Source organism: Lissotriton vulgaris, chromosome 6 (assembly GCF_964263255.1).
Source record: "Lissotriton vulgaris chromosome 6, aLisVul1.2, whole genome shotgun sequence".
Classification (NCBI taxonomy): domain Eukaryota; kingdom Metazoa; phylum Chordata; class Amphibia; order Caudata; family Salamandridae; genus Lissotriton; species Lissotriton vulgaris.
This window is the reverse complement of record NC_141694.1, coordinates 1,027,090,493-1,027,117,690: the sequence shown is the minus strand read 5'-3', so window position 1 is coordinate 1,027,117,690 and position 27,198 is coordinate 1,027,090,493. Positions and strand designations below refer to the sequence as shown.

Below are 27,198 nucleotides of genomic sequence, written 5' to 3'. Positions count from 1 at the left end.
ACGAGATCAAGCTTGCCTGCCTTCTCCCAGCCCGATCCACAGTCCCTGCAGAGCTGAGACCCGTGGAGGCGACCGGAAGCGTGGGGCACGCCATCTTGAAAAGGCCACGAGACGCTGACCGTGCAGCCCACGAGTGACCCTCGAAACTGTACACCGGGGTTTGAGAAGCCCCCACCCCGAGCTACACTTGCACCAAAGCTACCCCCTCCACACTCGACGAGTGCTGCGTGGGGCCCTTCTGCTCGTGTTGGCTCGACGCGTTGGCCCGGTCACTTGCCAGCTGGCTTGTGGCCCCTGTGCAGACGAAAACTTGAATACGACTTGCTTTTCTGGTTGCTCCAGATCTGCACCCGCTCCTGTGAAAAGGAGCCCCCCACTCTGACCCTCCTGGTTCGAGTGAGAAGCAATCTCCCAGTTCCGCGTGGATTGCTTTTGCCAAGTGCTGTTTGATGCAATCTTGAAGCCGACGGTGCTGACGGCGAGAGCCTACGTGGGACAGATCGTGACCTGCTCCTGGACGTCGCAGATGCCCCAGAGCCCACGTGACAGCGGAGAGAAGCCTCTCGACAACCACCTGATTGCGCCCGACATTGTCTGGTTCCGTCCTGGTTCCACCCTGGTCACTGCTGAGTGACCCAGACTCTGTCCCCTCTGCTTTCAGGTACTTCTCGACTTCGATCCGCCCTTGGATCACACCGGACACTTCTGCTTCACATCGCCTGCAGCTTCTTCAGCTCCAAGCACCATGAGCCTGTGTGTCAAAACCCGACGCCACTTCGACCCTGTGCACCCACTTCCTGTGGGTGAGGTAACATTGCAACGCCAGTGTTCCCACACGGGTACACACCTCTAGGGTCTGTGTCTTAAGTTTTGTTCCTCTAGGTTCAGCGGAAGTATCTTTAAACTCACTTTGTGTAACTTTTACGCACCATTGACATTGCATTGGTGCAAGCCGCACTTTCCGTGCTGCACCCGAATTCCGTGGGCTACTCCCGACTTCAGGATTGCTAGTCCTGACTGCTCCCAGCGATTCTCTAGGCCCTAGGCCTAACCACTGTTCGATTGGTATCTCTTATACCATTTTTTTAGTATATGGTTTGAGTGGCCACCGGCCCTCATCCAAAATTGTGCAACTTTGTATGTTATACTGTGCTTTTGATTTAACGCTTGTGCCCCTTTCCTCATAAAGAGTACTGGGGATTAATTTAGAAATAAACACATATATTTTTATAATATATACTTGTGTGGTGTCCTTTCATTTGATTGCAGGATTGTATGTGGTAAAACAGCTCGCTTAACACAACCTCTTAAGTTTAGCCTTTAAGGCTGCTTAGTCCATGCTACCACTAGGATAGCTTGTCTAACAAGATTGACTTACAACCAGACATCTTTGGGGTTTGTTTGGACTGATACCAAGTGGTTCCAGAATTGGAAACACTACATATCAGGCCAACTTCTCACAAAGGATTACTTCAGTCTGCTTTTAAATTTTTCACCCCGCCACCCCCCCAACTTCTTAACTCCCTAACTCCCCCCCCCATCTCCCAGTGCCTGCGCCTACGCCTGGTTTCGCAGTCAGTGTGTGTATATGAGCGCTGTCAGGAGTAATCTGATATTCACAAAGAAAGTGCACCTGTTGTGTGTCAGTGGGGTCTTCAGTTCCTGAGTTGGAGTGCCCTTCTTCCTCCTCCAGCGTACTATCTCGTAGTGCTTGCACTAACGCCTCCCATGCTGCTGCCGCTTCCAGCGCTCTTTCGTCAGATTTGCGGCGAGCCAGTTGATACCTGAGCGTACTTTCGCTCGCTGCCCATTTGAGACATTCATTAAGCCATCTTTTGTGCGTGGGACCCTTTTTTGATTTCCAGTTTCTAGTTATTTCCCTCTTAGCCAGTATCAGCCCCATATCTATAAACTTGCTCGTGATCCTATTCTTAGGTGTATGCGGAAACCAATGCAGCACTCCTACCGCCTTAGTGTATTGTAATGCTCTATCTGTTGCGGTGTTCAATGTCTCGCCAATCTCCTGCCAATAGTCTCGTAAGTGTGGGCAGTCCCATAGCATATGGCCTAGGTCTGCCTCCGCTGTGTTACATCTAGGGCAAGCCGCATTTTCAACCCCAAAATATTTCCCGATTTTCCCTGGTGTAAGGTAGACTCTATGGAGAATATAAAAATGTATCAGTTGGAAGCGTGCGTTCCTCGTGCTCTTCCTCGCCCGCCTCAGTAGTTTCGCCCAAGTTGTGTCAGAGATCTCCAGCTGGAGATCTAGTTCCCATTTGGCCTTCAATGTTATCAGCGGTTTTAAGGTTTCTCGCAGCATTCTAGAATAAAGGCACGTCACTGCCTTATAAGTACCAGCTGCCATCATTGTGTACTGGCAGGCCATGGACGTGGCGGGCTCCAGCAATCCTTCCCCCCAGTGCGCCTGCATGGCTCTGGTCACCGCAGCGTGCATCAGGTAGTCTCCTCTCGGGAGATCAAATCGATCTTGCAAGGTTTGGTACGGCAGTAATACTCCGTCTTCATACAGGTCTCCCAACATTTGTAGGCCTGCATCCTCCCACCCCTGTAGTTGCGACCAGTCGCCGCCGCGAGGGAGTGCTGTCACCATTCCCAGTGGTATCTCGGGTACATACATTCGCCGCACTCCTGCTCTCCGTCGCGCTCGATTCCAACAGAGCCTAAACTTCTGTTCCTCTAGGCATAGATCTCCGAGGATGAGCCTCTGCTGTAGTGTAATGTACGCGAGCACATGTCGAGGGGTGCCCTCGACCCTCTCCTGCTCCGGGCCTCGATATACCCTTGCCACTTCCTGCGTGAAGACTTGTAATTGAGCCTCTAGGTAGTAGAACTCAAAATCCGGTACCGCCATGCCCCCCTCGTCCTTCGGTCGGATCAACGTGTCTAACGCTATTCTACGTCTGCCCGTGCCCCATAGGAACGATATCAGCAATGATCTCAGCTGCCGAAAGATAGAGCCAGGTATCCACACCGGCAGCGTACGGAAGTAGTAGAGAAGGCGCGGTAGGGCTACCATTTTTATTAAGGAGATGCGGCCTGTTACCGAGAGCGGAAGAGTGGCCCAAAAGGACATACTTCCCTTCAATGCTCGGACACAACGGCCCACATTGCCCTCTAGCATATCTGCCGCCTTGTGGTACACATATACTCCTAGATATTTCAAACAAGTAGGTTCCCAGTCGAGTAGCGGGCAATTGATAGGTCGCTTCTCTCCCTGTCGTAGTGGGAATAGACAGGATTTAGACCATTTTACTTTTAAGCCTGATAGTTTACCAAAAAGTTCGAAAAGTCTTTCTGCGCCCTCCAACGCCTCACTTGCATCTTCTAGAAATAGTAAGAGGTCGTCCGCGTACAACGAGATAGCCTGCGGGCTTTCCCTGTGGACTAGTCCTTTGTATTAACGACCCGTCCGTGCTTCCGCCGCAAATGGCTCCATCGCCAAGTCAAACAGCAAGGGGGATAAAGAGCACCCTTGCCTAGAGCCACGGCACACTTGGTACTGGTGCGATATAAGGGAGCCTATCTGGACTCGCGCCTTCGCCGACGTGTACAGCACTTTGGTCCAACCTATATAATTATCACCAAGGCAAAACCGCTTCATGACCCTGTGTAGATATTCCCATTCAAGACTATCAAACGCCTTTTCGATATCAATTGATAATACCAAAGGCTTTCGCGTCTCTGGCATCGGGTCACCCATTAGTCGTATCATCCGGCGTATATTGATGGTAGTGTTCCGCGTGGGAATGAAGCCAGATTGATCGCTGTGGATTAGCTCCGTCATATGGCGTAACAGTCTAGCGGCCAGTATTGTACTCAGGATTTTGTAGTCCGTTGTCAGCATGGACAACGGACGGTAAGAGGCTAGTTTATTATTCTCCCTCCCTGGCTTCAGCAACGGGATCATCAAGGCTTCACACATGGATTGAGGCAGTCTTCCCCTAGTCTTAGCTTCGTTGTAAACCGCCTGGAGTCGCGGAGCTAGTTGCCCTAAGTATTTACTGTAAAACTCTATGGGCAAGCCGTCCAAGCCCGGGGTTTTGTTTCGGGCCATCTGCTTCACTGCGCTTCCTATCTCCCCTAGTGTAATATCCCTGCCCAGGTCTTCTGACTGTTCTTGATCAGCGCCTCCCATGCTGCTGCCGCTTCCAGCGCTCTTTCGTCAGATTTGCGGCGAGCCAGTTGATACCTGAGCGTACTTTCGCTCGCTGCCCATTTGAGACATTCATTAAGCCATCTTTTGTGCGTGGGACCCTTTTTTGATTTCCAGTTTCTAGTTATTTCCCTCTTAGCCAGTATCAGCCCCATATCTATAAACTTGCTCGTGATCCTATTCTTAGGTGTGTGCGGAAACCAATGCAGCACTCCTACCGCCTTAGTGTATTGTAATGCTCTATCTGTTGCGGTGTTCAATGTCTCGCCAATCTCCTGCCAATAGTCTCGTAAGTGTGGGCAGTCCCATAGCATATGGCCTAGGTCTGCCTCCGCTGTGTTACATCTTGGGCAAGCCGCATTTTCAACCCCAAAATATTTCTCGATATTCCCTGGTGTAAGGTAGGCTCTGTGGAGAATATAAAAATGTATCAGTTGGAAGCGTGCGTTCCTCGTGCTCTTCCTCGCCCGCCTCAGTAGTTGCGCCCAAGTTGTGTCAGGGATCTCCAGCTGGAGATCTAGTTCCCATTTGGCCTTCAATGTTATCAGCGGTTTTAAGGTTTCTCGCAGCATTCTAGAATAAAGGCACGTCACTGCCTTATAAGTACCAGCTGCCATCATTGTGTACTGGCAGGCCATGGACGTGGAGGGCTCCAGCAATCCTTCCCCCCAGTGCGCCTGCATGGCTCTGGTCACCGCAGCGTGCATCAGGTAGTCTCCTCTCGGGAGATCAAATCGATCTTGCAAGGTCTGGTACGGCAGTAATACCCCGTCTTCATACAGGTCTCCCAACATTTGTAGCCCTGCATCCTCCCACCCCTGTAGTTGCGACCAGTCGCTGCCGTGAGGGAGTGCTGTCACCATTTCCAGTGGTATCTTGGGTGCATACATTTGCCGCACTCCTGCTCTCTGTCGCGCTCGATTCCAATAGAGCCTAAACTTCTGTTCCTCTAGGGATAGATCTCCGAGGATGAGCCTCTGCTGTAGTGTAATGTACGTGAGCACATGTCGGGGGGTGCCCTCGACCCTCTCCTGCTCCGGGCCTCGATATACCCTTGCCACTTCCTGCGTGAAGACTTGTAATTGAGCCGCTAGGTAGTAGAACTCAAAATCCGGTACCACCATGCCCCCCTCGTCCTTCGGTCGGATCAACGTGTCTTAACGCTATTCTACGTCTGCCCGTGCCCCATAGGAACGATATCAGCAATGATCTCGCTGCTGAAAGATAGAGCCAGGTATCCACACCGGCAGCTTACAGAAGTAGTAGAGAAGGCGCGGTAGGGCTACCATTTTTATTAAGGAGATGCGGCCTGTTACCGAGAGCGGAAGAGTGGCCCAAAAGGACATACTTCCCTTCAATGCTCGGACACAACGGCCCACATTGCCCTCTAGCATATCTGCAGCCTTGTGGTACACATATACTCCTAGATATTTCAAACAAGTAGGTTCCCAGTTGAGTAGCTGGCAATTGATAGGTCGCTTCTCTCCCTGTCGTAGTGGGAATAGACAGGATTTAGACCATTTAACTTTTAAGCCTGATAGTTTACCAAAAAGTTTGAGAAGTCTTTCTGCGCCCTCCAACACCTCACTTGCATCTTCTAGAAATAGTAAGAGGTCGTCCGCGTACAACGAGATAGCCTGCGGGCTTCCCCTGTGGACTAGTCCTTTGTAATAACGACCCGTCCGTGCTTCTGCCGCAAATGGCTCCATCGCCAAGGCAAACAGCAAGGGGGATAACGAGCACCCTTGCCTAGTGCCACGGCACACTTGGTACTGGTGCGATATAAGGGAGCCTATCTGGACTCGCGCCTTCGCCGACGTGTACAGCACTTTGGTCCAACCTATATAATTATCACCATGGCCAAACCGCTTCATGACCCTGTATAGATATTCCCATTCCAGACTATGAAACGCCTTTTCAATATCAATTGATAATACCAAAGGCTTTCGCGTCTCTGGCATCGGGTCACCCATTAGTCGTATCAACCGGCGTATATTGATGGTAGTGTTCCGCGTGGGAATGAAGCCGAATTGATCGCTGTGGATTAGCTCCGTCATATGGCGTAACAGTCTAGCGGCCAGTATTGTACTCAGGATTTTGTAGTCCGTTGTCAGCATAGACAACGGACGGTAAGAGGCTAGTTTATTATTCTCCCTCCCTGGCTTCAGCAACGGGATCATCAAGGCTTCACACATGGATTGAGGCAGTCTTCCCCTAGTCTTAGCTTCGTTGTAAACCGCCTGGAGTCGCGGAGCTAGTTGCCCTAAGTATTTACTGTAAAACTCTATGGGCAAGCCGTCCAAGCCCGGGGTTTTGTTTCGGGCCATCTGCTTCACTGCGCTTCCTATCTCCCCTAGTGTAATATCCCTGCCCAGGTCCTCTGACTGTTTTTGATTTAGCTGCGGCAATTGCAGCCCCTCCAAAAAGGTGTCGATCTCGCACTCTTGGCCTTCCAATCCGCTTTCATATAGCGTTTCATAATATGATCGGAAGCTGTCCAAGATGTCTGTTTGGGTATTGCATATGTGCCCCCCTTCTTCCTCGATGGCTAAGATCAGGTGGCTACGCCTAGTTGGATTAGCCAACCAAGCGAGCATTGTCCCTGCCTAGCCCCCCTCGGCGTGCGCCCTCGTCAGGTAAGTCATATGATCAAAGCTCCGGAGCCGCTCCATTTCAACCCCCACTGCTTCCTTGGCCTCACTAACAGCTTCCTGTAGCTCGGGATGATTAGGGCGCGCCAACTCGGCTTTCCGCAATGCCCCCTCTGCCTTATCCAAATCGTCTAATAGCGTCTTGCGGGCTCCTTCATATCTCCCAATGCAGAGGCCTCTGATGAAAAACCTTGAAGGGATTCCACTCCATCGCTCTGGAGGCCGTGGTGCCATTATTTTCCTCAAAGTATTGCGTGATTCTCTCCTCCAGCGCCTCCCTAAACAGCGGATGGTCCAGGGTGTCCGGAAGTAGCTACCACGTCGGAACTTGTGAGGTCTCAGTCATCCAGTTTAGCGTCAATAATAGAGGATTATGGTCGGACAACGTGCGGGTTAAGTACTCAGCGTTTGCCACAGTAGAGATCATGAGCGGGGAGCACAAAAACACGTCCAGACGGACGTGGAGAACATGCAGACTAGAGTAATACGAGTAATCCCTCAAGGTTGGGTGCAGTGCTCTCCAAGCATCCACCAACTCCCATCTCTCCTGCCATTCGAGCCTACACTTCGCTAGTCGATGCACTGGTGACGCTCCCAGCGGAGGGTGAGACCTGTCCAGAACGGTGTCTGCCACTGAGTTAAAATCTCCTCCCATGACTATAGGGCCTGCTAAGTAGCTCGCAAGCGCGCCAGAAAGCTTTGTTAGAAAGGCCGGTTGATCAACATTGGGTGCGTACACACTGCATAGCACTATATCCCGGCCCCTAAGTTTCCCCTCTATGGCTACAAATCTGCCCTCTGGGGCTATTACTTGTCTAGTCACTTGGAAGGGAACCCCCGCTCGGATCCAGATCAGTGCCCCCCTTGCGAATGCAGAGTATGTGGTGTTGAACAGTTGCCCTCTCCATCTTCGTTGTAGCGCAATACCCTCCTGTTTTGTCAGGTGTGTTTCCTGTAATAGCGCTATCTGGACTCCTCTACGAACTAGATAAGCATGTACCTTGTGTCTTCTCGCCATAGTGTGTAGTCCCCGCACATTCCAGGTCACACATTTCAGTGCTCCAGAGTTAGCCATTGTCCCATGTTACCCAACACGAAATAGCATAAGTTCGCTTCCAGGCACATATGGCGGCACTCCCCCAACCCAACCCCCCCCCAATTCAACAGTTCCCCACACCCCATGTCCCTCGCCTCGAGCCATCCCAACTACTCTCGGCAACCTCCCCCCCCAGAACAGGACCTAACTTCGTGAAAGCAGCTCCCATCCAAACTTCAACAAAAATACCAGCTAACCCAACCGATATCCCCTTGATCCGCAGTCTTCACTACGGTGGCCTTATGGGCCAACAGGGCGTGACGCGACCCCGAGGGTGGTTACCACAATCCCATCTCCCCCGCCCCACAATCCCCCCATAGTCACTCACGAGCTTCCGATCTTCTGTGCCGTAGTCATCTGTATCGGAGGGTCCCAGTCTCCCCAGGGACAATGTGTAATTAGTTCTGCACACCTCCCCCCTCAAGCTTCTACAATTGCCTCCGATGTTTGCGGAGTCACCACTGGGCCCCTGGCACCACCAAGTTCCGAAAGGTCCGTTTCCGAGCCCGTGGCATGGCCCTCTGAGTCCGAGCCCCTGCATGATCGGCTGCCCACCGTCCCTGATAAGTCCACCACCGCTTGTAGTGCTGCCCTTCTCTCCTCTTCCGTCTGCGATTCCGTTGGCTTCTTAGTTCTATGTCGATGCCGCCGGAGTCTCTGCGATTTCCGGACCGGCTGTTTACACTTCTCCTCCTCAGCTCTGAATTGTGCTCCGTCCGTCCCGGCCTTGTAAGTTTCCCACAAAGCCCAGGCGTCTGCTGGTGTAGGAAAAAAGAGTGCTTTGTCGCCCACCACAACTCTGAGCTTGGCTGGGAAGAGGAGTGAGTATTTTATGCCCTCCACTCGCAGTTCTCGCTTGAGTGACAAGAAGGAGGCCCTCAGTTTCTGCGTTTCGAATGTGAAATCAGGAAACAGTGTTACGTTGTTATTATCTACCTGGAATGGGCCAGCTTCTCTGGCCCTTTGCAACAACCAGTCTCTGTGCTTATAATGCAACAGTTTTATCACCACTGGGCGGGGTGGTTGGCCCGGCTTAGGTGGTCTTGCCGGGACCCGGTGCGCTCGTTCCAGCGTGAAGAAAGGTGAAAGACCCTCTGGCGCCACTTCTGTATGCAACCATTTATCCAGATATCCCACCATGTCGCCACCTTCTTTCTTCTCCGGCAGACCAACCAAGCGTACATTATTGCGCCTACTGCGATTTTCAGCGTCCTCTGCACGCCGTTCCAGTGCCAGTATTCGGTCTAGAGCATCCCCTAATCGTCCTTCCATAGATTTATGCCCCGGTATCATCTCCTGTAGGGTGTCCTCCGCGCTCTTGACCCTGTCCTTCAATTTATCGTGATCCGCTTGCAGAAGCCCCAGTCCTGCTGCCACCTGAGCTATATCTTGTCGCAGAGCGTCTTTCGTGGCTGTAATAGCTTCCAGGATACGGTCTTGCATTTGTTGTAAGTCCGTAGGGCTCTGCACTGTGCCATCCACCATCTCAGAGCTGGTAGCCCCTTCCACTTCCCCTTGGGTTTCCCCATCACGATCTGTCCGCCAGCCGACTGTAATACTAGAGGGGGGACCGCTCACTGCTCTCCTTCAAGGAGCGTAGTCTCAGCAGTTCCTCTTTAAGCCTTTTCAAGAGCACCACAGGCTTCAGCTTATGAGTCCTGGCCAGCGCTCAATGCCTCATCCTCCGGTCAGCGCTCTTTCCGTGGTGGCTTCCAGTTCTAGGGGGCCACTCACAACATCAGTCCGCTCAACTCTTCTCGTCTTGGTCCGGCCAACCTCGGTGCACCCGTCGACCTTTCTGCCTTTACCAGGTCTGCGCTCCACCAGGAGCTAGGGGGCCCCCCCACCACTGCACATTCGCCACTTCGCTCACCTCCAGTGTATATTGAGGCCTCAGGTTGAGTATTCCCACTCCTGTTGCTGCTCTATTTGTGGTGCTCTTGACCTCCCGATCTTCCAAACACTATCCCAGCTTGGGCCCAAGTGACGATCTGCACCAAGGCTCTCCTTCACAGGCCTGGGGCCCTCCCGGAGACCTTGCCGTTTCCGATGTCGCTCAAGCGGCGTGGGACCACGCAGGGGCTCCTTTGCATCCGCACTTCCTTTGGGCTGTACAGCCGTTGCCTGCGCCGCCCGCGATCTAGGCCCAATTCCGCAACTATCCAGCCCTTTTCATGGGGCTCCGTGCGCCCTCAGTTCTGCCGGAGCGCTTACTTCCTCTAGTTCCCGGCAGCCTGCGCAGCCTTAGGACCGCTCGACTTCGTGCTCTCTCAGTACCGGTGTGCCGGTAATGGCCGCCCCTCTCCCGCTTCTTGCCGGCCTCCCCGTCTTCCTGCTGCGTAGGTAGGCGCGCCGCACTCCGGCCTAAAATCGCCGGGAGGTTCGCTCACCGTGTATGCAGGTGGATCGCTTTCCTCGCGGGGTAGGCTCCGTGCAGGATAATCACCAGTCACTGAGTTCCTGGCCCTCTTGCACTGCGGTCTCCTCAACTGCCGATTCCCGGGGCAGCCGCCATCTTGTGGGATCCTGCAGGGGAGCCTGTCGCCCAGCAACCAGGATTGCCGCCGCTGTTGCTAGGGGATCCGTGTCGCTGCCTCCGCTGTTGGCGCCGATCGGGAGGGTCTCGGGCGGCGCCTCCTGCTTGTCCGTGCGTCCGAGGAGAGGATTGCTGTTCTCTCTCGGCACTCAGCTGCGCCCGCTCCGAGCGCCATCCTCCATTTTGGGGCCGAAGCGACGCGATCGTCAGTTAGTCCGTCGAGTAGGTTTTAGAGCGCTAGAGTGGCGTTAAGCTCGATCCCTAGGCTTCCTTCACTCCTCCGACATTCTCTCTTGGCAGGATGCTCCTTGCACGCCGGATTTCGTGCCTTTAAACAGGATTTCAGCGGGGATCGGGCGCGGAGCTCCGGGCTCACGCTGCCTGTCCCCTCGGCATCCAAGCCACGCCCCCCATGTCGAGGCATTCATGTTCCACCTCATCTTTTACTTCTTCAAAATATGGATCAGGCAACAGAGTTGCGGGGTTTAAGACAGTGCATCTGACTATTGTTACATTCTCAGCCCCTAATATAACTCGCTCATATTTAGTCAGCCGACTAGGAGTAAGATACTGAGTTTGAGTTTGTGTTAACATAATTACGACTGCATGTGGGACATACACCGTTACAGGGTGTCCCATTACAATGGATTCACTTCGTTCTAGACTCATATATGTTGCAGCTACAGCTTTTAGACACCCTGGCAATGCAGAGGCCACTGGGTCTAAAGTAGCAGAGAAATATGCCACAGGACGCCGCATTAGGCCATGTCTCTGTGTTAGGACTGAAAGTGCACAATTAGCTCTTTCATCACAGAATAACACAAAATCTTTTGAATAATCTGGCATACCTAGAGCAAGTGCTTCACATAAACAGGTTTGTAGTTTTACAAAAGCATTCATTCTTTTATCATCCCACTCTACTCGATCCTTTGCTCTTTTCTTTGTCATTTGTATCAAAGGTGTGGCTAGTACTGCACATCCCACAATCCACTTCCTGCAATAACCTACGACTCCAAGAAACATCCTTATTTCTTTCTGGTTCTGTGATAACTGCATATGCCTTATTATTTTTATTCTTTCTGAAGTCACTCTTCTCACTCCTCTTTCTATTTGGTGTCCCAAATATTTAACCAAAGTTGTGCAAAATTTAAATTTTTCTGGCAACACTTTATGTCCACCTTTATCCAAGTGATTCAATAATGCAATGGAATCAATGACACAATCACTTCGAGTTTTTGATGCGACTAATAAGTCGTGAATGTATTGTACCAAAACTGATTGTCTGGGCAACACCAGAGATTCAAGAAATTTTTTCAGAATCTGATTGAAAATCGAAGGACTTTCAGTGTACCCTTGTGGAACACGATTCCAAACGTAAACATGCCCATCAAATTTGAACTAAAATAAAAATTGGCTATCAGGATGCAATGGAATGGAGAAAAAGGTATGGCACAAATCAATTACAGTGCACCATCCTGCATTCCACGGTATCTGATATAAGATTACTGCTGGATTTGGCACTATCAGACAACATGGTACGACAATTTTGTTAATTTCCCTCAAATCTTGGACCACCCTATATTGTCCGTTAGGTTTCTTTATACCGATTATAGGCGAATTAAAAGGGCTACTCATTATTTCTTTTAATATGCCTTGCTCAACTAACCGATCAATTTCTGCTGCAACACCAGCTTTAATTTCCGGGCTCATTTTGTACAGTCAGATAATTGGGTAAACTGCACCTTCCTTTACAGTTACTTTTACTGGGTCTACATTTGCCATTAACCCTACTTCTTTTCTGGTAAAATCCAACACATCAGAATTTACTGTTGTTTGGAATACGTCCGGTAGCTCGTCTGGTGTCATCATGGAAAACATGTAATTCACTTCTGTACCTTGTTTAGCTAACATGATCTTGTATACTCCGTCTTCATCAGGAGTCTGAATTGCAACACCATCCGGTGTGCAAAATATTGTGCAGTTCATTTTGCACAATAAATCCCTTCCTAACAAGTTTACAGGACTTGAGTCACACACAACAAACTTGTGCATTTCTCTAAAGTTGCCAATACATACCTCCATTGGTTCGGTAATTGTGGCCCTAATTGGTTTATTAGAATCGCCCACTACTTGGATCGCTTCTCCCGAGAGGGGTAGGTTTGGAATATCTGCTGTTCTCACAGTAGAACGGGTAGCACCAGTATCCAATAAGAAGGTGATATCATTTCCTTCAACCTTACCATCTACATAGGGACCTGACTGATCGACCGGCAAGGATGCACCAAGTACGCACTCCTCTTCCTCCAGAATTTTTCTTACCATGTCCCTCTCGGAATTCGGTGTCCACACTGTACATGGCTTGACTCACAAAATCTGGCATAGGGGCAGGTGGCAATTGACTCTGTACAACCTGCTGCGGATGCCTCATTAACACCTCATTCGGCGTCTGCGGATTTAAATTTTGAGTTTGACATTATTATTCTGTATAAGTTTACACTCGTTTTTCCAATGCCCCAATTTTCCGCACCCGTGACAAGGAAACTTTTTCTTTGCCTCCTCTCTGCTCATTCACACTGGCCCTAACAACGCTAGGATACCTGGCTTCACCTTGGGGGTGCCCAGGAGTGGACACCTCACAGGAACAGGCCAGGAAGGGTTCCAAAGCGGTATTCGTACAGTGCTTTTCAGAAGCGGGCACTAGGGGTAATTCTATTTGATTCTTTTTGGTAAGGTGGAGGATTTTTCATTAAAATATCTTCAAAATAATAATCTTCTGAATCTCCACTACCAGTCATTAAATGTTTTGTTTTCTCTGTACATTTACTCCCTGTTGTTTCCTCTGTGGTCAGCACAGGATATAATATTTCCACTTCCATGGCCTGTCTCCATTGTTTCATCTGACAATCTTGAGTTTCTCGAGGAAACCTAGGATAAAATGTACTCATGTTATTTTTACTCCGTGATATGTCTCGCTCAAAAGCCTCTGTTTTCCATTCTTCTAAGGCTTTGTACTGGGTTAATATAGGGCTTGGTTCTAACTCATTCATGCGAGTTCGTAAATTATGTAAAATTCTCCCATTAAATGTTCTGTACTCCAAGAATGCTAATACTCCATCATCTTTTGTGTATTCTATCCAATTTTGTAACCATACACAAGTGTGGTAGCCTCTTTCTATCATCATATATGATGCAGGTGTTTTCGGGGAAGGAATAATAATTCCTTCTCTAGTTTTAATGGGTTTATCCTTTTTAAAATAATTCCTAATTTTCTGCATAAATGTAATTTTTCTTTTCTCTCCGTACATGTTGCGAGGATTCCCTCTCATATATTGCTCTAGGGCAAATCCTAAAAATCTTCTGTCTGGACGAGTCCCTATTATAGTTGGATCGTGTCTCCCCATACAAAACCCACTGTCTATTAACACCGAAACATCTATTTTAGCAATTATTTATTTGTTTACTTCTACTTTAATGCTTCTCCAATACTAGCTCGTCTTCTGTTCTGGTGACCAATCAACGTTTGGTTTACTGTTTTTCTTTAACCAACGTCTGACGTCAGTTTCGCTCCTCCTGACTCACCCCTCCTTTACAAATTTACCTCGGCTACACGCCTGCTGTTTCTACCAATCCCAGCGCGGCTCTCAGTGACATCAGTACAGCACCCGCAACTGACCCCTCCTTTACAAGGTAACGCAAAACTCAATTTCTTTCAATTTTACTTACGCATTTCATTAGTTAACAATGTAAAAACATTCGCTACTGTGCCTGACTTACTAATTCAAAGAAAAGTCAATTTCTTTTGCTGCGAGTAAAGCTTTCCGTTTACCCTTCACATACTACGAGTAAAACCTTTTGTGCTTACTTTTCACTCAAGCATCAAAGAACCTGCTACTCCTTCAGTAGTACCCTTTCTAGGTGATATAAGACCAAAGTTTCACCAGCGAACTCCTTGGCTACCAGTCACTCTCACTTTTATACAAGAAAATAATCCCTAGTTAGTGCTTCAAGTACTACCTAACTTTCCACACTTTCTTCTTCAAGGCCAGTAACCTCACTGCAGTGAGGCTTCCATTAACCACCCGCTATTCAACATCCCGGGGATTTCTGGACAACATAAAACAATGCATACAGGTTTTTGGTTAATACATAATTCAATATTTCATTACACAACTAACTACTTATCTTAACTAAAACCTAACCATAGCTCTGCTACCAAGACAATACTGATGCAGTGGGATTACCAGCATGGGTTTATTTCTAAAATACCTTACTCACCTGGGCCCATAAAACATTCATACCATAAGCTGACAATCTTACGCTGGCGATCAGGGCTTATTTTACCTTATAGTGAATTACACCTGTACACCAATTCTTACCAATACCATATCACCTTAGTTCTCAATTTCCTCTGGTCGATAGATCAGGTTGTTAACATAATAGGCATAAATGACATTTACCTTTATTTGAATGACCACAGACTTGAGAGAGTTTTAAAACCTTTATCTATGCTATAATTTTGTGGGTCAAATACCAATACATGTCAAACACCAAGCATTTCGAAGAGTATTAATGATCTAAGTAAAGACATAAAGACTTAGTAAAATCTCATGTCGTTGGTACCTGGGATGGGTGGAGAAGGAAAACGGTACAAGAACATACCACATGGATTGATATTTACCTAGAATGGTGTGAGGACCAACCCCTGGCCAAGAAGTTGGAAAAGGGACTCCCGAGTAGTCAGGAGCTAACAGTTCAGGACAGTTTCAGGACAGGACAGGTAACCTCTTCTAAGTGCAACACCTGCATTACACCCCTCTCTGCTGCTACTGTCCTTGATTCTTCCCCATTATGGATGGACAGATTCTTCTCCTTCAGCAATCTCTCCGGCTCTTCTTTCTCTCTGTCTCTCCTTTCTGGATTCTTCTGTCAGAGTACTCGAGCAGCGTCTCTGACCTCCGTGGCCTCCATCGTCTTCTGCAGCAATGATGGGCCAGTGACAGGTCGGTGTCAAGTCTGACAATCTAACTGACTGAGCCTACCTTAGTTATACTGTTCTCAGTGTATGTACCACCCCCCAATGTTTCAATATTTGTGAATCCCCTACTGGTGATTGGACAATGGGATGGGGAGAAGTCATCACACCATACTAATGTAATGTCAAATTTCTTAACTTCATTGTTCTATGTTCCCTCCCCAAACTTAATTTCCCAAACTTTCTTTCCCACCCGCATGTCACATTAAAATAGTACATTGTATGCAAAATTTGTCTTTTTCTCCTTCCCCTCCCTGGGTCAAGAGGTGATGTTCTCAAGTGCGTCTTCTAGTTAAACTGTATTTGGCAGAGTTTCAATGTCACAACTTGAAGTTTGACAGTGTCCCACGCGCCTGCGCACATCCAGGCAAGATGGCGATTTCAATCACCTTCCAGGCCCAAATACGAACTAATAATAAAGTCCAAGAACAACATGTTAAAATACGGAAATACATGAATGCACTTTATACCACTTATTCCTACTCTAATCCCCTTACTTTAACTATTGCATTTGCAGTTTAATAAGACATGCGAGGTTTAGTTTAAGCATAGCCATGTGCATTAGCATTGGAGGTTCAAAGCAACCATTTTTAATACTACTGCGCAGCTGCAAAGATTTCCCACCAAAGTGAAAGATGTCATACTACGTAAATGCAGTAGACGCATGCGCAGAAGAGTTCCCGCGTTTTCAGCAGCCATTTTTAGTCACTCGGGTTGCTTGTCAGTAAAGCACATTTATTCGCTTCCCCTAGATAAAATAAATGTCATGTAATGCAATTATTAGCATTTACAAAACATGTTGGTTACATTATTACATTTTATTCGAGAGGATTGAATCTGAGCAAGTTTCTTACGTACAAAATCTTGCTCCATCACTCCGTCACAACAGTTTCGGCTATCCCGCGTTTCAGAAATATAAATCCCATTATATCTAAGGGATTTATATTTCGGTGGACGGAGTAACCCGTCCACGGACATCCAAATCAGGCCCTATGTCTGATATAATGGAGCTGGTATCCCTACTGCATGTCAAGAGGCAAAACTACAAAGAACCCATCCTGGTTCAACCAGAACTTAAACAAAGAGAGAAGAAGACTCAGATTCACAGAGAGATTTTGGAGACATTAATCCTCCACCATATGCCTAAAACAGTTATGGGAAAAAAGAAACGCCTAGAAAATGGGCATATGGCATGCTAAACTATCTTTTAACAGATCCCAAATAGATATTGCCAAAAACTGACCAGGCTAACTCTTGAAATTGTCAAAAAACAGATTGGCCTCAGCAACCCCTCATCATCACTAACACCTCTAGAAAGAACTGTGACACATTCACATGCTTTTTCAAAGAGAAAATTAGAAAAATCGCCACAGACAACAAAAGGATAAGGGTTCCAAACAGCCGTGGTCAACCCTCTGACTAGGCAACCACAATCACTAGAAATACTCAGGTTTTCTTACTTACCATCGAACTGAAAAACAAGCACTGACAAATCCAATAGGTCTCACCTATGAAAGATCTATTGGCTTTTGCCAAATAGTTTTAGCCATGTTGTACACAAGTGTAGCTGCTGTTCAGCATGGCTAAAAGTTAGTGGAGTTAAAGAGAGTGTCTTAAAGTGGAGTAGAGTAGAGTAGAGTAGACTCTTATGAAGTGGCCTAGAGAGTCCTGGTGTGGCGTGGAGTGACGTGAAGAATCATGGAGTGGCGTACAGTGGAGTGGTGTATAGTGTTATGGAGAGTCGTGGAATTAGTAGAATACCATAGAGTGGAAGGGTGTAGAGAGGAGTAGAGTTGAGTAGCGTAGAGTGGAGTAGAGTGCAGGGTTTGAAAAATCCCCCAAATGGTACTAGTCCTGCAGGGCTAGTACCTTGAAAAATCTCCTCGACCTAAGTGCAACCTACTTGACCTCCATCTCTGAAAGCGCAGCAAATGTGAAAGATAACAACATTTAAAGGTATCTTTATTGCTCATTAACTTTGTGCGCAGTAAAAATGCCTTTAAATCTTGTTATCTTGTCACATTTGCTCCGTTTTCACAAACAGAGAACAAAAGTTAGTTTGTCTTTCTACTCGCCAGAAAGGGCAAGTAGGACCTAAAATCAGCTCAACCTCGTTAAATTTAGCTTGCATATGCGAGAAGTCAAGTGGATTTTTCGAGCCCTGTAGTGTCATAGAGAGGAGTGGCTTAGGATGTCGTGGAGTGGTGTACAACAGAGTAGAGTGGCATAGAGGGTGCTGTGTGGAGTGGAGTAGAGTGTTGTAGAGTAGAGTGACATAGAGTGTAGTAGATTGTCATAGAGTGGAGTGGCATAGACTGGAGAAGTGTAGGAGAGTGGGATGGCATAGAGTGGAGTAAAGTGATGTAGAGTTGAATGGCGTAAAGTCGATTGGCATAGCCTGTCAGAGTGGAGTGGCACAGAGTGGAGTAGTATGTCCACTCTGTATATGAACATCAACCTTCAAGAAGGGGTTCAAAACAATCTTTCTAAACAGATTCCTTCCTGGCATAAGGTTCTGATCTAGGCTCTCCTGACCCAACGGTCACCTGCCCAAAGAGACTCAGATATTTTCAGCAGGTGCATGCACAAATGCCGCCATAAGGGGTGAAAAGTTACAATTTTTGGTTCTTATTTATAGATTTCCAATGTTGGGCAATTTTGAATGCTATGAAACAAGATCACTTAAGAAGCTTGTCATTACTGTCATGAAACGGGATCTGGTTAATGTGTACAGTGCTCTGATAACCTTGGATCACATCCACGCTTTATAAAACTCTATAATTAAATAAGAATAAACAAATACATTCTGTAGAGTTCAAACCTAAAGATGAATTTGTAGTTATTCAAATCTTGCCGTTGCCCCAGATTCCCCTGGCCTGCTTTAGGACATCGTAATGTTATTTCTGAAGAATACATCTTCCCACAGATTCCTCTCATTATGAATATTTTACAGGTGCTAGCCTGGTTCCGTGAAGCCTTTCTCCCAGCACTAGCTCTCCAGTGGTGCCAAGTTGTGCCACAAGACTCCAGTCACTGGTGAGTCCGTCCAAGATGTGAAAACATTGGACATTATATGACGCCATCTGGCATGCTGGCATCAATTCAACTTTTCTGTACCATACAAAAGTGAGTCTGGATATTATATTCGATGTATATGAATAGAATAATTTTTGAGTGACTAGGCCGTATCCACCTCTTAAAGTAAAAGGATTTGATCCCTTTTGGTGGTGTGAAAAAAGCATCTTTATCGACCCCCTGATATCTGCGTGGAACCTGGAGCCCGTGATCCTCCGGCCTACAGCTCCTCAGCATCCATGCGCCCAAAGGCCTTTAATGACTCGATGGCCCAAAAAGGTTCCTCTCTCCTTCAGGTAAGTCACCTGGTGGAGGATAACGTCAAGTAGTTTTCCCACAAAACCACAAAAAATACACCAGGAAGGAGAAGTTCTCTTCTTTCTCAAGGAAATGCTCCTTCTCTCAGGACTGTTTTGGAGACTCTGCACTGCGGTTCCTCAATTCTGGTCTATTCCTCATCGCATTTGAAGCAAATCACCTTCTCAAAGAACTCATGAAGTTAGCGGTTTTGTCCACCAATGCTTCTCAGGTTGAGGTCTGTCAGCAGGCCATGCTGCATTTCTTCGGGGCTGTGTGCATCCCATAGGATTAGCAGTCAGGGCTGGGCAAAATCTTCCAAGATTGGTAATTCTGGTGCCTTTAAACCGAGTGCCAGCTATGCTCTCTGAGGCACTTTCAATGCTGCCTCAGACTCAAAGACGTTGATGAAAGCTCTGCTCCTGGTGCAGCCTCTCCCGAGAAGCAGAGATATGTTAGCATAGAGAAGCTGTTCTATTCAGGTTCTTTTACCTTACACATGCCCAACAGAGGCTCACAACTTCCTCCCTTTGTATCACATGGATGTGGACCTTTATCTAGACCTTAAAATGCGAGTAGTCCTCATACATCTCTAAAAGTCTAGATTTTTTACCCTTCTGGCTTTCCTTAGGAGAAAGTCTGATCACTTGCGTCTGCTGTTTGAAATGTAACAAACGCTTCCATAGCCTTCAATTATTGCTGATCCTAAATCCAACATCTTTGCTGAAATCCTGAATCCATCTTTGGTGGCTCCAGAACCTCTTTTGGTGAATTATTGGAGCTTGTATTTGCTGCTTGCAAGAAACGATACTATGGGCTGGCAGTTCGCTGACAGATCACCAGCTTCATAAACCTGCACCATCCATTGGTAAATCCTTGTCTGAACCTCCTTTCCTAGACGGCATGGTGGTTCAGGTATCTTCAGCAAAGTTGAACACGAGCACATTTCCTGCTGCCCATCTAAACCATGAATCCATAATCCAAAAGGATTTCTTCTTCTTCTTTGATAACTTTATTTCGGTCAAGCGAGCATAAAAGTGCAGATAAAATACATACAAGGCACAGATAATTAAAACAATAAATAGTGAGCTAATTATTAAAAAAAAGAATTAAACTCAACAGTTATCAATGAGAAAATAGTGTTAAATACATAATTGATCATTACAATCATAAAAAGGTTTTCCTTCTACGCCACATGCCAAACAAGAAGCGGGATACGGCAAAAACTATTGGGGGATGGGTATCATAGGTTAGAACCCGACATGCATGTTCAAAATTTCTAAATCCAAGGTTCCTACATAGGGGGGTAAGCCAACACTTCCTTATCAAAGCATATGCCGGGCAAAAAAACAATACATGAGGGACAGCTTCACATTTATAATTACATGCCGGACAGACCTCCTTATCCAGGTTTGTCCATTTACAAACAAATGACCTAAGCGGGAGGCTGCTGTGTCTTAACTGAGTGTATAATTTCCCCGCTAGTGGAGGTTGTATTACATCTAGAAAATCCTCCAAACGAGGATCCATTTTTACTAGCAGGAACTCTACAGTCAGCCTGCCCAGGGTTGCTGAACTCTGAAGGGCAAGTAAATTCTGGCACCTCAACTGGTTGTGCAAATCTGATTTTGGTACACCCGGACAACACAACGCAGGGGTCTCCCAAAGCTCTGGCATACCAATCTGCAAGCATAGAGCCCTGATGTGGAGCAGCCAGGGGATATTTTTTCTTTTAAGAAGAGTCCAAACCTCCAGAAATTCCGCTCTATAGGAGGCTAACTCAGGTACTGACCAGAGCCTTTTCCAATAGAGAAGAGGCAGCGCAGCTACCAATTCTTCAATTGGCTCCAGCCCCAGATCCAAGCGTAGTGGGATGAGTGGTGTACTTTGTGGTAATCCTACGAGATTCCTCATGAAACTATGCTCGACCCTTGAAAGAATGGATATATTTTTGTAGCCCCATAGTTCAGCACCAAAGGTTGTGGCCATTCTAGCTTGGAATCTATATATTTCAAGGACCGGAGCAGCCGGCTTAAAATCAGATGCTCTATGGAATTTGCTTATACCCCCAATTAACTGGGTTAATTTGAGAGCAGATTTAGAGATTTGGAAGCCCCAATCAAAGTTTTCTGTCAGGGTGATGCCCAGGTTGACGAAAGTCTTGACCCTCTCCAGTGGTATGCCATTAAGTTTAGGATTTGGGCGGGTCTGCTTCGGTGGATTGAAGATCATAAACTTGGTCTTATCCAAGTTGATCTCCAATCCACGTGAAGTACAGAACGATGCAAAACCGCCCAGAGTACGCTGAATGCCCGATTATGTTTTTGATACCAACAGAGTGTCATCCGCAAACATCAGAGCGGGCACTCTCCCAGTAGCCAACCTAGGGGCCTCATTGTCCATTACACCAGTTAAATGGTCAATAAGACCATTGATGTAAAGACAAAACAGTGTTGGTGTCAATACGCACCCCTGGCGAACTCCTTTCAAAACAGGGAAACGTCCTGACAGGTCCCCGTGCCTCCCGCACCTTACTTGGGCATAATTGCCAGTGTGTAGTCTGATCAAAATAGACAGTAAGTAGGGCGGGAGGCCCAAGTCTGCCAGGACCCTCCACAGTTTGGCTCTGGGAACAAGATCAAAAGCGGCACGCAGGTCTACAAAGACCAGGTAGAGGCTGCCACCCTCTACACTAGCCGTTTTCCAAAATAAAACCTGCAGCTGAAAGATTTGGTCCAAAGTTTAAATACCCACCCTAAATCCTGCCGGGAGTGTGGTCAGAATTTCGTTTTCCTCCATCCACCACAGGATCCTATCCAGAATGATCCTACCCATGAGTTTTTGTGTTGTGTCTATAAGACTGATGGGTCTATAGTTTGAGGGTGTTAGCGGGCATCCTTTCTTATGGATTGGAACAATCTCAGCTCCAAGCCAGGTAGCAGGTGGGTCAGTCCCCGCGAGAATCTCATTGAATAAGACTGTCCGATATGGTGCCCATATTTTCGGTTGTGATCGAAATAAATCCCTGGGCAGTTTATCCAGGCCGGGGGCCTTATTGGGGAGTAGCCTGGCTATAGCTAACTCAACCTCCTTCAGAGTGATGGCCTCATACTGATCCGGGTGAGTCAAGTCCCCACCACCGAATGGCTCCCGCCTCCGCGGGTCACACAGGGACCCCACCAATCGATGCTCATGGTGGGACCCCGGGGAGACCAGCGGAGAACGGGCCATAGAATTCCCTAGAGGGTCAAAAAACTGCCCCACCAATCCATCCTTCATATGGAATTCATCACATGGTAGGGAACTAGTTTCTGGGTCAGTATTAGCATATAATGAGCCGAAGTGTGCCTCCCACACTGTGGCCGCTATGTTTGGAGCAAAAGCTGGACCAGCCCCACTCACGCCCGTACTGACAATAGCCCAGAATGCCTTGGAATCCTTACTTTTGAGAGAGGATCTTAGGTTCTCCCACAAGTTCTCTTCCCAATCCCTTTTTCCCTGTGCTATTGCCTTTTTATAAAGCAATCGAGAATACTTAATGGCTACTCTATCTTTAGCCTTAATTGCTGAAAGCAGGTTTTTTTGCCTTTCTGCAGGAAACGTCATACCAGGGATGTGTTCTTACCCGTGGGGATTTATTCCTAGCTGCCAAGCAGAGCACATCCGCTAGCTCGGCTGTCAATTTGTTGTGGATTTCCACAGCTCTACCCTGGGAACCAGCATCCCTTATATCAGAAATTAGCAGTATAGCTATCTGATATATTTCGGCCTGTTTGGTTGGTGAGTCCTGAAGGTGTGGCCATTTTATCCTTCGCCTATTGTTAGATATCATAAGAGGGAGGGATTCAGGGATGGGATCAGGTGCGGAATTTGTCAACCCAAAACTCCCCGGTTTCAGTGTTAAAACGAGGGCATTGTGGTCACTGTCATGTCTTGGGTGAACTCTAAATTCCAGTATCCTGTCCCAGTGCCTTGCTCCCATCATTATGTAATCAATGATGGAGGTTTGGTCTAACCTATTGAATGTGTTTGCCCCTGGTCTGTCAGGTGTAAGCCTCCCATTACAGGCCCGCAATGATGTTAGAAGGGAGACTGATTTTATTTGAAGGACCAGTGGAGTCCATGCTTTGACAGGAGGGATCTGAGGGTCAGGCACATGCCAGAACTGGTCTTCATCATCTTTGTCACCCAGTTCCGAGCTCACAAGAGGCTCAAATTGACAATTGAAGTCTCCACCAAGGACTACAACAGTGGTAGGATCCAGCGACTGGACGAAACTCTTCAATACGTCAATCGTTACAGATTCACGCCCACTCTTAACTGGCCTTCATTTCAGGCAACCTAGCCATACCACTGTCAATGTCGTAATAACTCTTTGAACTTCTTGTACATCTCATGTGGGAATTGTGAAGAATGGCCCTAGTAAGCCTTCCTGATCGCCTTTCTCCAGTTCGGTAAGCAATGGGTTGGATACCTCCAAATAGTACCTTAATTGCAACCTTGATTCAATTGCCTTGTTGCAATAGTGGTCAGTTTAAGTAGGCATGTGTGGGTGCACGGCTTCTCAAGAGATGGCCATACATCTTACTAGGTATGCCCTTCAGTGGTGAGAGGATTTTTCATAAGAAATCCAACTCTACCCTGAAACAATTTAAAAATAGTGGCATCACAGCTTTTTCTCTGAGCCTTGTCTCCCCCATTACGTAGCTCCACCAGCAATACTATTGTTGCTGGTTCTTCTACAGAGGCCAATCCTCGCAACAGTGGCAACCTTCCCAAAAGGTCCAGACCCAACAGCTGTGCTGGTTCTTTCTTGGGGGAGGCGAACCTAAGGGAAGCCAACCGAACCCACTCCTTACTTCCCCCATATTCCTCTAGATATGCAGCCTCAAAACGTCAAATTTCTCCTTCCTTCGCCACCAGCATCCTAAAGGGGGTAGGGTTTCCCATTTTAGTATTATCTGGGAGATAGTCATGATAGATCTCGGGGTGCTTTTGCATATCTGTAGGTGCTACGCCCTACCCTTTATATTCCTCAATCAGATCATCCTTTCATTTATTCATTGACTAAGCCGAGAGGTCTGGCTTGCATATTCAGCTATAAGCCATACCTATTGGCATTACCAATGCATGTTTTATGTTTCATCATGCAAAGTAAAGGATGGTAATTATGAAAAACAAATATGAAACTTTCACTAGTACGGGATGGGCAGCCTCGCTAAGTCCGTCGTCTACACCCAGGGCCGGCTCTAGGGCGGTGCGATCGGTGCCACCGCACCGGGCGTTGACCTGGGGTGGGGGCGTCAACTTTGAAAATGTATTTTATCATTTTGAAAGCACCTGCTACTGCGTTCCTGGCCTCCAGCAATTTTCAGGCATCAATTAAAATGTCAGGATAACTCCCGTAATTAATCGTCTCTCTGGAAAGAGAGCGGAGTTTTTCCTAGTGGAAGTTTTGACTCATCCTAAGGTAGTGCAGAGGGTTAAATTGCTGCTGCTAAGAACGTGTTGCATGCAGATAACGAAGTGCATATAATGTAAATGGGTCAGTGGATTACTGGTTCTGTAAGAGAGCTCCTTTTGTTGCTTGTTGTTTATAAGTCAAAATCCTAATATAGAACATTGAACTATTAACTGTCATCCTAGAGCTGCATGCAAACTGCAAGGTATACGTTAGAGCTATCTGGTTTTTTTGTTTAGTCTTTCATCATCCTGTGAAAATGGTTCATTTGGGTAGAAAACGAATTCTTATTATGATAGTGAACCCCTAACAATGATGTTACGTTTTAAATTCTGAATTTGTGCTTTTCCAGAATAAGGACTCAAACTATATTGCCTACCAGTATCGCTGACTTGTAGTCCTGACTGCTGTAACATTTCCTATACACTGATTTACACACATATGATTGTCTCTGTGCAATGTGTGTGTGGTGTAAATTGCTCTGACTCGGTTGGCAGTTCGGGCTGGACTGTTCCCATGAGGCACAGAGTCAAGGCTGATTTGCATGTGGCCATGTCTGAACTGGGGTGGTGTGGAGTGCAAAAAACGATGGATTTAGGCCCAGATCTCTGTACTGGGGTGAATGTATGACATTGTTCTGCATTCTGTCCATCAACTGTTGTATTTGCATTTGTCACCCCGGATGGGATGGGTATGCTCAGACGTGAGTCCCATGCTCTCCACACCACTGGAGTCAAGCCATCCTGGCTGATGCTTGGCAGTTCGGGCTGGACTGTTCCCATGAGGCACAGGGTCAAGGCTGATTTGCATATGGCCACGTCTGAACTGGGGTGGTGTGGAGTGCAAAAAAACGATGGATTTAGGCCCAGATCTCTGTACTGGGGTGAATGTATGACATTGTTCTGCATTCTGTCCATCAACTGTTGGATTTTCAAAGTGCTCTGACACCTTACACTGGTATGAGTTGTGCTATAAAACTAAATGAATCTGGGGCAGTGGTTATAGAGACGTGAGAGGCACTGTTAAAGGGTGTTAGTGAGGGAATCCGTGGAAGAGGTGGTCATTGGAGGGGATGTGCCAACAGACATTGTGGCACAGGGTGCCACCAGCGCTAAAGCCGGCCCTGTTTACACCAACTGTCATATTTGCTCTCAAAGCAGTGTTCTCCTTGTGGCAGTATTGCATCCATTTCTAACGATACTGGCATTACTCCTAGTCCTACTCCCTCACCTTCCTTCAGTACAATTGAGGCCCGCCTCCCACCCAGACTCACCCCCAGCATAAAAACTCTGCCCGCGCCCACCTCCACCTGTACATAAACAAGCCGAGCTACCACTCCGTTGAACCACACCGGGAAGGGGGAGGGTCCTCGAAGGAAGGCGAGGGAGTAGGACTAGGAGTAATGCCATTATCGTTAGAAATGGATGCATTACCTCCCATCCCTCCCTCGCCTTCCTTCAGTACAATTGAGGACATAGCAAGCAGAAGAAAACAGAGGCGGACAACTGAGTGACAAAGAACACAAAACAGTACCCCAAAGCAGATCAACATCCCAGGCCTCGCAAAGAGGACAAGACAATGTGGCCCGAACCCCCACAGGAGGAACCACCCCCACAAGAGGAAAAGCCACCAAGACTGCGGACCGAAACCAACAACTAGGAAGGCAAACAACACCTGAGTCGCACCAAAGCGAACAAACAAAGAGACTACCACCCGGAAGGACTCTACAACCAGCAGGCACCACAGCAAAGGACGCGGGACAGCCAAATCGAGCAAACGAGACCCCTCAGCCAAGGAAGGAGCAGGACAGAACACAGGCAGAACCAACCCTTGACAGAGCCAAAACGCCGAGCCACCGGAGGGACAAAGGACAGAACCGGACCCCAAACCAAAAGATCCGAACAGCCCAGTCAGAAGGGAAGCGTCCAGGACAGGGCCCCAAGCGCCCCTCAGGGGCGACGACAACCAAAAAACAAGGCCCTAAAGGCAAGAGTCGCAATCCAAGACCCCCAAGTCGCCCAAAGGGAGGACCGTATAGGACAACCAACACTAGCAGCAAAGACTCCGAAAGGAGAGGACCCGACAGGGCTGGGAGACTTAACATACCAGACCTGGAAAAACAACCAGGCAACAGACCCCAGGCAACACGCAAGGAAGCCAGGAGCACCAAGAAGTTGAAGTTGAAATGAATTTATAAAGCGCACATTCACCAAGCGGTCTCTTGGCGCTTGTAGACGGATTTAGCACTGAAGGGGAGTGAGAGGTTATTGCGAAGAAAATGCAAGGGAGAAAAGATGAGTCTCGAGGGCTTTACGGAAGAGTGTGTAAGTGGGAATAATCCTGATAGCAAAGGGAAGGGCATTCCAGAAGAGGGGAGCAAGGATAGAGAACCTCATACCACCAAGTTTTTTCCTCCTAAAGCGAGGAACATTGAGGAGACAAAGAGTGGAGGAACGAAGATTTCTATTAGGTACATAGGCACTGATCCTAGAGGTGATAAAGTCAGGTGCTGTGCCAGCTAGGGCCATGAAAATCATGCAGCCCAACTTGAATAAGGAGCGTTCTCGGATAGGCAGCCAGTGAAGGTCTATTAGAAGGGGAGTGGCTCGATGGGACTTGGGTAATCGGTAGATAAGGCGAGCCGCCTGATTTTGGATTAATTGTAGGCGTCGGAGTTGGTAGGCAGGAATGCCTACGTATAATCCGTTGCCGTAATCAAGGCAGGATAAAATTATTGCAATAAGAATGAGTTTTAGAGCAGTGACAGAAAAAAAGCGGGAGATCTTTCGAACAGATCTAAGAGAGAGAAAACATGAGGAGACCACAGTACTGATCTGGGAACTCGTGGTTAAGTCCTGGCAGACTTTAATGCCCAG

General features: G+C 47.6%; 1 protein-coding gene across 2 annotated transcripts in view; it reads left to right on the top strand.

The window, feature by feature from the left end:
• LOC147708367 (uncharacterized) overlaps positions 1 to 27,198 on the top strand; it is a 493,742-nt gene that overhangs the window by 189,651 nt on the left and 276,893 nt on the right. The window lies entirely within an intron of this gene.